At 42.6% G+C, this 8036-nt stretch overlaps 1 non-coding gene and 1 pseudogene across 1 annotated transcript; both read right to left on the bottom strand.

The window, feature by feature from the left end:
* Window positions 1-604: 604 nt before the first annotated feature.
* Window positions 605-711, bottom strand: LOC123461787. The gene has a single exon (XR_006637852.1). It is a non-coding gene; the product is annotated as a U6 spliceosomal RNA (small nuclear RNA).
* A 5389-nt stretch (window positions 712-6100) lies between these two features.
* LOC101614918 lies at window positions 6101-7352 on the bottom strand (annotated as a pseudogene).
* Between the last annotated feature and the right edge of the window lie 684 nt (window positions 7353-8036).

The raw sequence follows: 8036 nt of genomic DNA, 5'->3' as shown, positions 1-8036 counted from the left end.
AAAAAAAAAAAGAGTATAATGTACCTATATAGTTAAATCCAAAAATCAAAGAAAAAGTGAGGAAAAAAAAATTCTAGTCGCAACTTGTCTGTCTTGGTCTTTTAGCCTGACATGTCCTCTGCAAAGACCAGTAGCAAACTGAGAGTTTACTGTGGAAATAATCAAGAGGAATGAAATGGATTTTAAGGGGAATGGCTTTCTCCCTATATAATGTGGTGTGTTTTACTTAGTTCAGTCTTTCTCTGCGCTGGGTATTGAACCATGGGTCTTGTGCATGCATTTAGTATTATGTTGGCTGTAGTAGGTTTGTCATAAATAGCCTTTATTATGTTGACATATGCTCCTTCTATTTCCATTTTCTTTTTTTTTTTTTATAATTTTATTTATTTGAGAGTGACAGACACAGAGAGAAAGACAGATAAGAGGGAGAGAGAGAGAATGGGTGCGCCAGGGCTTCCAGCCTCTACAAACGAACTCCAGACACATGCGCCCCCTTGTGCATCTGGCTAACGTGGGACCTGGGGAACCGAGCCTCAAACCGGGGTCCTTAGGCTTCACAGGCAAGCGCTTAACCACTAAGCCATCTCTCCAGCCCTCTTTTTTTTAAAATATGGAATGCTTCACGAATTTGTGTGTCATCCTTGCGCAGGGGCCATGCTAATCTTCTCTGTATTGTTCCAATTTTAGTATATGTGCTGCCGAAGCGAGCACCTATTTCCATTTTCTCTAGGACTTTTACCATGAAAGGATGTTGGGTTTTGTCAAATGCCTTTCTGCATCTATTGAGATGATCATGTGATTTTTGTCCTTTAGTCCATTTATATAGTATTACAATTATTGATTTGCATATGTTGAAACATCCCTGCATCTCTGTAACAAAGCCTACTTGGTCAGGTTGAATACTTTTTTAAAAAATATTCTTGTATTCTGTTTGCCATTATTTTGTTGAGAATTTTTACATCTATATTCATGAGGGACATTACACAGTAATTTTTTTTTTTCTGTCTTTGTCTGGTTTTGATATCATAGTGATAGTAAGAGTGGATACTAATAATTATTATTGAAAGGTATGTATTTAATCTTGTCCTTCTTTTGGTTTGATAGTACTTCCTGTTTTTCCTTTGCTGTCTTATAGTAACTATTATTTGAGTATGGTTCATCTTTTTCTGTTTCAATTTTCTGCTTTTCTTTCTCTTCAGCATGAAGGATCCCTTCATGTATTTTCTGTAGAGCTGGCTTAACTATCATATATTTCTTTAGCCTATTTTTGTTATGGAATGTCCTTATTTTTTCATTATAGCATTGATGGATGAAATAATCTTGGTTGACACTTGTTATCTTTCAGAACCTGGAATACATCATTCCAAACCCTTCTGGCTTTTGAAGTTTGTGTTGAGTAATGTACTGTGATCCTGATGGACTTGCCTTTGTAAGTGACTTGCTTTCTCTCACTAACTGCTTTCAATATATTTTCTTTGGTTTGTGTGTTTACTAGTTTACTTATAATATGACGAGGAGAGGTTTTTCCTGGTTTTACCTGTTTGGTGTTCTAAAGGCTTTCTATATCTGTATTGGTATATCTTTGCCTATTTGGGGGAAATTTTCTTCTATGAATTTTTAAAAATACTTACTATGTCTTTGAGTATAATTCTTCTCCTACTATACCAAGTTCTTATATTTGATCTCTTTACAGTATCATAAGGGTCTTAAAATTCCCATTCGTACCTTCCTATTAGTTTGTCTTTCTCTTAGTTGGTGCAGGGAGCGGCTACAGACGCCATTACAAGATGGCGCTGACTTCCTGCTGAGAGTGGTGACGAACAACCCCCTACTTGGTCATATCCTGGTGACAGTCTTGCTTGATGCTGCGCGTGCACATGATGTAATGCATCCTGGGCCTATACCGTGGCCCTGGGTGATGGGGGAGCAGGTGGCGGCCAATCCGTAGGTGTCTAGTAGTATTACACCCTATAAAAGCAGCTACGCTCCTGCGCCCCGGCCCCTCACCATCAACTTTTCTGTTAACCAAGAGGCTCTCCAATAAAGTGTGATCGAGAAGGATCTTTGTTTGCTGGTCGTTCTTATCCTGCTGGTCAGGAAGCTCACAGCAGTTGGACTGTATTAGATCTATTGCCTGGTCTTTTAGTTTAGGTATTCTGTTCTCTCAATCCATTGTGTTAGTAAGACTTTCTACAGAATTTTTAAAAATTACTTAAATTTTTATTTCTATTTATTTATTTGACAGAGGGAGAGAGGGAGGGAGAGAGAGAGAAAGCAAATGGGTATGCCAGGGCCTCTAGCCACTGCAAATGAACTCCAGACACATGAGCCCCCTTGTGCATATGGCTAACAAGGGTCCTGGGGAACCTAACCTGGGTCCTTTAGCTTTGCAGGCAAATGCCTTAACCACTAAGCCATCCATCCCTTCAGCCCTCTAAAGAGTTCTTTATTAGACTTACTGTGTTTTACATGTCTAGTATTTCTGATTTGTTTTCTTCAGTATTTATATTTCCTTACTTATGTCTTATATTGACCTCATTATTTAGTTAAGTTGGCTTCCTGTGTTATCCTTCAGGAGTTTATTTTCTTCTTTGATTCCTTGGATTTCTTTGAACATAGCTATAATCATTTTTTTTTGAAATCTTTGTCAGGCATTTCATCTAAATCAGTCTTGCTAGATGTCATTTCTGATGGATTTATAATTTTGGTGGAATTATATTGTCTTTATTTTTTGTGTTTCTTGGATTATAATGTAGAGCTTTTTTCATCTTGAGTTAATTTTATGCTTGGGTTTTCTAATTATATGTTGTAGCCTTAGATGTGTAAATCTGAGGTGATATATCTTCAGGGTAAGAGCTTAAGGTACCATGTGTGGCTCTCATATTACTCTCAGAGTAACATCAGAAGTGACCCCAAGTGTTGGGTTTGCCTGCTATGCAAATATTCTAGTAGGCTGGGTGGAGTAACATACAGGATAATTCTAAAATTCAACTGAGCAATATACACATTCAATCAAACCCAGCATGGAGTATTAATGTAAGAATTAGTATTAAACAAACAGAGAATCTAAGAAAGACAAAGTCCTTAAGGATGTGTGTTGCTCCACACCCTTAATCCTATTAACCAAGTGGCTGAGATTTCTGTTCTGTAAAGCGTTTCAGGTCAGCATGAGGCCAAATGAGACCCTGCCCCAAGAATGACAGAAGAAGAAGACCAAGGCACTGTAAATGAGGAAGCAACAAAGGACAACTCCACAATAGAGCTTACTTAAGAATGGCAAAGTAGACCATCAATCAAATCTAACATAACCTGCCCTGACATGAAAGGTGTCATTAGCACTTCCAATGCAGGCTGTTGCAGTCCGGTTCGCATTGCTGGTAGAAATCACCCAACCAAGAGTAGCTTCTGGGAAAAAGAGGTTTATTTTGGCTCACAGGCTTGAGGGGAAGCTTCACGATGGCAGGGGAAAACGATGGCATGAGCAGAGGGTGGACATCACCCCCTGGCCAACATAAGATGGAACACAGCAACAGGAGGGTGTGCCAAACACTGGCATGGGGAAACTGGCTATAAAGCCCATAAGCCCACCCCCAACAATACACTCCCTCCAGGAGGCATTAATTCCCAAATCTCCATCAGCTGGGAACCTAGCATTCAGAACACCTAAGTTTATGGGGGACACCTGAATCAAACCACCACACAGGCCTACATACCAGGTGTACCAGGATTTGTGCCAGGTACTGACCTGGTGTAAGTAGGCCCTGTTACCTTTTGGGATGGCTTTGGTCTCCTAGGCTATGTGCCTGTTGAATCCCTCTTTACTGAGCTGTGGGCTTGGCTAGGTTGGTTGGTTTGGCAGGTCTGTTGCTCTGATCTCCTGTGCTAGGTGCTATGTAGCTGATCTCCCTTTCTCAGGTCTCCAGTGGTTGCTGGTACTGGTGGTTGAGGGGAGGGGAGGCTGTGGAGTGTTCCCGAAGTTGTACTGGAGCTATGGAGCTGGCCCCCATAGTCCTCTTCCCCATGAGCCACTCACCTAGCTCCTACTATCTTCTCCTTCAGGTTTCTTGACTTTGCCCGGAGGCTGGTGTGAATGGAAAATCCCTTTTCCTGGCTTTGTCTGGGGCTCAAGCAGAGGCTGGTGGCTGCATGGACCAGCGCCACCGTGGGAGTAAATTCTGGCTAGCTCTGTGGTTGCTAGAAGCTCTAGGTCTCTCCTGCTTCTCTACTGAGGTTGATAATTCCTTATACACCTTTACTTTTTGGTAGAAGAGTATATTTTTCTGCTTATTTTTTCCCCTTAGGCTGCTTGGTGTGGCTACTACACCACCATCTTACTTGGAAGTCCAGAGAATTTAATTTTTAGCTTTACATCTTGTTTTTTCAGCATCTTTGAAAGCTATATATCTGATAGAGGACTAATATCTAGGATATACAAAGAACTCATAAAGTTAAATAAGAAATTTAAAAAGCCAATTAAAAATGGGCTATGGAACTAAATAGAGAGTTCTCAAAAGAAGAAATATAGATGGTGTACAAGCATCTAAAAATGTTCGACATCACTAGTCATCAGGGAAATGCAGATTAAAACTACATTGAGATTCCATCTCACTCCTGTCAGATTGGCCACCATCATGAAAACAAATGATCATAAATGTTGGCGGGGATGTGGGAAAAAAGGAACCCTTCTGCACTGCTGGTGGGAATGCAATCTGGTCCAGCCATTGTGGAAAACAGTGTGGAGGTTCCTAAAACAGCTAAAGATTGATCTACCATATGACTCAGCTATAGCACTCCTAGGCATATATCCAAAGGACTCATCTCATTTCCTTAGAAGTACGTGCTCAACCATGTTTATTGCTGCTCAATTTATAATAGCTGGGAAAGGGAACCAACATAGATGTCCCTCAAATGATGAGTGGATAATGAAGATATGGCACATTTATACAATGGAGTTCTACTCAGTGGTAAAGAAAAATGAGGTTATGAAGTTTGCAGAAAAATGGATGGATCTGGAAAGGATTATACTAAGTTAGGTAACCCAGGCCCAGAAAGCCAAGCGCCACATGTTCTCCCTCATATGTGGATCCTAGCTACAGATGATTGGACTTCTGTGTGAGAAGGAAAAAACTCAGTAGCAGAGGCTAGTAAGTTAAAAAGGATATATAAAGGGAAGAGAAAGGAAGGGAGGATGGTACTTAATAGGTTGGTATTGTATATATGTAAGTAGAATGATTGAGATGGGGAGGGGATATGATGGAGAATGGAATTTCAAAGGGGAAAGTGGGGGGGGGGGGAGGAGGGAAGGCATTTACCATGGGATATTTTTTATAATCATGGAAAATGTTAATAAAAATTGAGAAAAAATAAATGAAATTTGTGATGCATTCCATATTTTTCTCCACCAGATGCAGGAGTCACTTTGCATCTGGCTTTTATGTGGGTGCCAGGTAACTGGACTTAAGCCATCAGGTTATACAAGCAAATAGCTTTAACTGCCAAGCCATCTCCTCAGCCCTGTCATCTTCACTAATTGGGGTCTAGCCCTGCTGACCTCCTGTAGCCTGGGGACCTTAGCCGTGCCTGACACTAACCTCTAAGTTTGGAGGAAACTAAAATTTTTTTTTACTCAACTTCTCCCACCCCTGCTGAAACATAGCTTTGTCTTAAGAAAAAGAAGAAAGTGAAAAAGAAGAAGGAGGAGGAGGAGGAGGGAGAGGAGGAGAAGGAGAAGAAGGAAAAGAAAAACAGAAGAAACACCCATGTAGCTTTTGTATGATGTTGATAGCAAATCAGGTTCTCTGCAACTACATTTGCAAATGTGAAATATGAACCCTAGCATGGCCCACCTGCTATCATGAAAACCACAAGGCAATGGTAATCATAGCAAGAAGATGATTAAGTGCCTTGAATGCACCCTAGCTCATCAAAATATACATTCTCCATTGGCTTTTTTTTTTTTAAGATTAAAAAAATAATCAAGAAAGAAAAACTGGAAGCAATTTTCAGTCAGTTGCCAGATTTGTTTTGATGTCAGGTACAGCATCCCGAGGGGGGGTCAGAAAGGCTTCTCACAGCAACTGTGGTTAAGGGGTACTCATGCTTAAGGCTTAGCTTTCTTTCAGACAGTGTAAAACACCCACACTTCCAAGTATAAAGGGACAGGGCTGGAGGGATGGCTTAGCAGTTAAGGTGCTTGCCTGAAAAGCCAAAGGACCCAGGTTCGATTCCTCAGGACTCACGTAAGCCAGATGCACAAGGGGGCACAAGCATCTGGAAGCCCTGGCACTCCCATTCTCTCTCTCTCTCTCCCTCTTTTTCTGCCAAATAAATAAATAAATTAATTGGGAAAAAGTAAAACAAGTATGAAGGGACACAGGCAGTCTCCTTGGAGAATTCCACAGAACAATACAGGCACCTGAGCTTTTCTTCATAGAGGCACAGGGCTTCGGTCAAATTGACGTAATTCTTCTGCTTAAAATATTTCCCATCTGCTTAAGTGCTTTCATGGAATTAGTGTGAGACTCAGTGTGAGAAACTCCCATGAGGAGAAGTGGGGGTTGGGATGGTGGTCAGGTCACTAATCACATGGTCAAACTCTCTCCCTTCTTGGTTGTACCTCTGCAGAACCGGGACGCAGTCTCCTTGAAGATTGTCTAGGTAACTGCACATCATCCGCGTGGGCTTCTTGCATCCATCAGTCACCATTTGGTCAATTTCTACCATGATGACCACCTCTGGTTTCAGTCTGACTCCTTCACACAATCGCCCCCATCTCTGCCTCCCAGAATCAGGACATCTTTGCCTGAGTCTTCTTGTTGGCAGCTGCCCATGATGGCCTGAGTATACGCCAAGACACTCTCTGCCAAATCCACATCCCCACCCAGAATAAGGATATTTCCAAATTGTTTGGAGTGTAGAATTTTTATGTTTGGCTAGGGGGAGTCTCCATAGTGTGCCCTCTCATGAGTGTCTACTCCACCAGGCGCCCATCAGCAGTGGGCCAGTACCTGTCCACGGCCCCTCCTCAAAGGATGGCTGGTAAACCAGAGCTAGCCTGACCCAGTTCCCTCATTTTTCCTTCTATTTTTCTCAAAAGACTGTCGGTTTCTTCTTTGCCTTGTGCCACACTGCCATAGCTCGGAAGGTCCAGCAACACTAAGCCATGTGGATAAATTCTCACACTGAGGAGCTGCCAATTTTTATTCATGTAGGTTGCTAGGTAGCCATGATGCTGCCGGGTATATGTGTACCCAACCTTCCTCTGCTCCGGGAACGAGGCCTTTGAGAATGGCCTCGCCATCTGCTTTGGAGCCCAGCACGACGTTGAGCATCCTGTTTTGTGCTATTGCCATCGAGAAGCCAGGCCCTGTGCCAGCCGTGGGGGAGGCAGCCAGGGGCACTGGAGACCACGTGACATGTTTTGTGACCTATGCATTTAATTCGTGTTATTTACATGAGTGAGCATGGATGAGGGGTCAATTACTGGAGCACGGGCAATTTACCAGTGGCTACACCACTGAAGATGTCTCCTATCACCTCAGCAACCATTAACTGGCAGCAGCAACTCAGGCGGGCGTGGGGCATGTGAGCGCCTCCCCCTAGCAACTGTTTACTGCCTATAGTCCGCGGTGGCATGTGGATGCTCAGCACGTTGTGCAGGCCGAAACTGCAGCTGCTGAGTTCATGAGTGCAGTGGGCATGTCATGTTCAGAAGACAGCATTTTCCATCTCGCCATCCCTTCCTCCAGCTCTTACATTCTTTCTGCTTCCACTTCCATTTCTCCTGAGCTTTGTAGGGGGTGATAGAGATGTCTCCTTTAGGGCTGAGCACTTCACAGTCACTTATTCTCCAAAAAATTGTCCAGTTTTGAGTTTCTCCATTGACTGCTGCCTGCTGCAAACAGGTGCTTCTCTTGACCAAAGCTGAGAACAACACTAATCTGTGGACGTAAACATGAAGAAGGCAGTTTGACGGGCCTTCATGTCCATCTAGCAAAACAATAGCAGTATCATCCCACTGGAGCCTACCACCTCCC

The sequence above is a fragment of the Jaculus jaculus genome, chromosome 6 (assembly GCF_020740685.1).
Source record: "Jaculus jaculus isolate mJacJac1 chromosome 6, mJacJac1.mat.Y.cur, whole genome shotgun sequence".
NCBI lineage: Eukaryota > Metazoa > Chordata > Mammalia > Rodentia > Dipodidae > Jaculus > Jaculus jaculus.
Note: the sequence above shows the minus strand (reverse complement) of the source record. Positions and strands in the feature narration are given on the sequence as shown.